Here is a 4,446-nt window from a genome sequence, read left to right as displayed (position 1 = left end):
AGAGGGGCAGCTGTTATAGGCCAATTTTGGCCCAGTCCATTTACAAATAAACCAAAATAAATAGTTTTTTTTTTACAATGGCCTGGCAGGCCCAAAACCAAATTACCCATACCCAATTCACAAACCCTAAACTAGCCCATCTACAACCAAAACCCTGGCCCCATTTTCGGCTTCCACTTGTTCTGACACCAGCCATCAGCCCCATGCCCTGGCGCCCCAGCTCTCCATGCCACCATGTCGGCCACCACGCACGCCACCGTGCCTCTGAGGGTCATCTGACACCTGTAAAGTGAAGCAAGCACCAAGACAGAGCAGACGACAAGGAGCAATGGCAAGAAACTTAAAAAAATGTTGTATAGAAATGGCTATAAAGGCCAGATCCGAATGTAATACGGGGGGCTCTCTTCTTTTTTTCTTTCATTTTGGCAGTAAGAGATAAACACAAAAATAAGAAAGTGAAACATTCAATCTCAGATTCAATATAGTGATTCAATCAGTGTTTAAATACAGAAATAGCATTCAGGCATACAAAAACACCAAGATCAAATGATTAAAAGCTTAAAAAACCTAAGGTGATTTCTTTTTTTCTTTCTATTTTAAATTCATTTTTAAGTTTTTTTAACCTATATATATATTAAAACATAAAAAAAATACAAAAAAAATAAAAACGACGTCATGTGATCCTACCGCCGATTCCCTTCCCCTCCTTCTCTCTCCTTCCTCTTCCCTCTCTCTTCTTTTTTTCTTTCCCTCTCCCAAATGATTTTTTGGTTATTTTAGGCCTTATATAGCCCTTCAAAACGACGTCGTTTGGGGGCTACACTTAAGCCCCAAAACGACGTCGTTTTGGCCATGCCCGACCCATCCGACCCGACCCGCTAGAGGATCCGCGTGTTTTCGTTTGAATGGGATATTTATGCGCGCAGTCTTTCCGCTTTTCTGATGCTTCGCAATTAAGTTTTTTAATGGTTTTCAATTCAGCCCCATGATTTTTTGAGGTTATCAAATTAGTCCTGTTAATGCGCTGCGTTTAGAGGGAGTGGAAATATTGTTGTTTCGGTCCCCCCAACGTTTCACTCGCGTACAATTAAGTCCCTTTTCTTTGTTTTCATTTCAAATTGGGCCCACAACTTTGTTTTTAATTTAATTTTAGTCCTTTTTTTTGTTTATTTTTATATCTTTATTAAATATCCTTGTTATTTTTATATTATTAGTATTATTAGTATTACTATTATTATTATTATGTATTAGTATATATTTTTGTTATGTACGTGTATACATATATATATTTTCATATTTAATATTTTTATTTCACTTTATTTTAATATTTTATTAATGTTATGTTTGTTTCTTTTATATTCCAATGTTATCATTATTATTATTATTATTATTATTATTACTTTATGCTTTGTTATATATTTATATATTTATAATACGTATATATACTTGATATATTTGTATATACCTAGGTAATATTATTACTAGTTTTTTTAATACGTATATATTACCTAAATATTTTAGTATTATGTATATTCTTCATGTATTATATATATGTGTTCTTAATACTATACTTTATTTGTATCATGTTTTTTTTATGTTGTATTATTATATTTTAATATTATATTATATATTTATATATACATATATCTTTTATATATATTATCATGTATATATTTTAATATTGTCATTATATATCTTTATACTATATGATTTCTAATACTATTATTTATATATATATATATATGTATAAGTATGTGTGTAGTGTACTAAATAGTTTTCTTATTATTATTATCATTTCTAAGGTATGTATGTATTGTATATGTTCTATATATGTTCTATATATTTTAATATTACTAGTTATATATAGTTCTTATACATTTCCATGTACATATTTTTATACCATCTTATGTATATATTTTTAAATACTATATTGTATATATTTATATTTTCTTAGTACCACATTACGTATATATCATGTATATATTTATTTTTACCCATATTTTATTTATTATTAATTTTAATACATTTATTTTATCATACGTATATATATACCTTTCTTATTTGCATTATTTGTGTATGTCGATTATTGATTTTGGTATTTATTATTTTCCTATTGCTACTTATTATATTATTCTTTGGTGTACATACATCTTTTACTATTATTAGTATAAATATATTTTCCTTGTCCATAGTATTCCTAATATTATTGTATATGTTCAATTATACTATGTGCACTTGTATCTAGTACGTATATATATTTATTAATATTGCACATATATGTCTATTGGGCATTATATTTTCATACATCATGTATATATGTCACATATTATATTTTGCATATTATCTTATGTATATATTACCTTATATTATTATTACTAAATGTACTTTATACTTGTTCATGTTTGGTTTTATTTCTCTTTTAAATATTATTATTATTGTTTTGCTAACGCTCTAGTATTATGTTAACATTTTCATTGATAATGTCATTGTTTGCATCTTTGATTTATTTTAAATTCTTATTTCATGAATATTTTTTATGTTTTAATTACTAATCGAGGCAATATATCGATTTAATATTAAGTCGTAAATTTTGTTGCTATGTTGGATGGAATTTGTCGGCTCGTGTTAAAACGGTATATCCTTCTCAAGAATCAAAAATTGAAAATTATTATCTTTTAAATCGGATCACGATTGGAATTTAAATTGAACCAGCATTTTTTGAAAATTAAGACAACACATGTTTAAAAGATACCAATTTTGGGCGTCGCGAGGGTGCTAATACCTTCCTCGCATGTAACTGACTCCCGAGCCCTACTTTATCTCTGATTTTAATGTAGACCTAAACTCGGCCTTCTTTTGTTTTTAAAAATAAATTTATTAGGTGTCCGATCATACTTATAAAAAGGATCGGTGGCGACTCCCCTCTTTATTTCTGTTTTTCAGGTTTTCAATAAATTGCCACAATTAGCGACCGAGCTAAGCTAAAAAATTTTACGTCGCTACACATGATTTGGAGCTTGAGCAGTTAGATGTAAAAACTGTATTTTTGCATGGAGAACTTGAAGAGGATATTTACATACAACAACCAAAGGGTTTTACAGTCTCAGAAAAAGAGGACTATGTTTGCTTGCTGAAAAAGTCCCTTTACGGTTTGAAACAGTCACCAAGGCAATGGTACAAGAGGTTTGATTCCTTTATGACTTCTGATGATTTCAAAAGAAGTATTTTTGACAGTTGTGTTTACTTTAAGAAAAACAGTGATGGTTCTTTTGTGTATCTACTTCTTTATGTTGATGACATGTTGATAGCAGCAAAAGATAAAGGAGAGATAAGAAAGGTCAAAGCCCAACTAAGTGAAGAATTTGAGATGAAAGATTTGGGACCAGCAAAGAAGATACTTGGTATGGAGATTCTCAGAGATATAAAAGCAAATAAATTGTACCTAAGTCAGAAGGGGTACATTAAGAAAGTTTTTTGCAGGTTCAATATGCAGAGTGCTAAGCCTGTTAGTATTCTTTTAGCAGCCCATTTTAGACTTTCATCGGCTTTGTCTCCACAATCAGATGATGAGATTGAGTACATGTCACATGTTCCATACTCTAGTGCAGTGGGATCTCTAATGTATGCTATGGTTTGCTCACGTCCAGATTTATCATATGCAGTTAGTGCAGTTAGCAGATATATGGCGAATCCCGGTAAGAACATTGGAAAGTAGTTTAGTGGATTTTAAAATACTTACGAGATACTCCTGATGTTGGTTTATAGTTTGGAAGAACTAAAGATGGAGTCATTGGGTATGTTGATGCTGATTTTGCTAGAGACCTTGATAGAAGAAGATCTCCCACAGGTTATGTTTTTACAATCGGAGGTTGTGCAATCAGTTGGAAAGCCACTTTGCAAACTACAGTCACTTTGTCTACCACTGAAGCTGAGTACATGGCGATTAGTGAGGCTTGTAAAGAAGCTATTTAGTTGAAAAGACTCTTTAGTGAACTCAATGAAGACCTTCAAATCAGCACAGTATTTTGTGATAGCCAGAGTGTCATCTTTCTTACAAAAGATCAAATGTTTCATGAGAGAACAAAACTCATTGATGTTCGGTATCATTTTATTCGTGATATTATTGCTCGTGGTGATATAGTTGTGAGCAAAATTAGTACTCATGAAAATCCTGCAGATATGATGACTAAGTCACTTCCTATAACCAAGTTTGAGCATTACTTAGACTTGGTTGGTGTTCATTGTTGAAGTTAAACCCTTAAAGGGTTTTGTGGAAGAGGTGGAGAACTTGTTTGTTGAGAGTTAGCAATGGAGAACTTGTTCATTGAGAATTCGTGTCAAGGTGGAGATTGTTAGAATTAAGTGACCTGAATCCTTATTTAAATAAAATACAGTGATAAAATAAAATAAAAGAAGAATCCATATAGAATTACACTTCTATTATTT

The sequence above is a fragment of the Gossypium arboreum genome, chromosome 13 (genome assembly GCF_025698485.1).
Source record: "Gossypium arboreum isolate Shixiya-1 chromosome 13, ASM2569848v2, whole genome shotgun sequence".
Classification (NCBI taxonomy): domain Eukaryota; kingdom Viridiplantae; phylum Streptophyta; class Magnoliopsida; order Malvales; family Malvaceae; genus Gossypium; species Gossypium arboreum.
The sequence above is the reverse complement of the archived record's forward strand: the minus strand, read 5'-3'. Positions refer to the sequence as shown.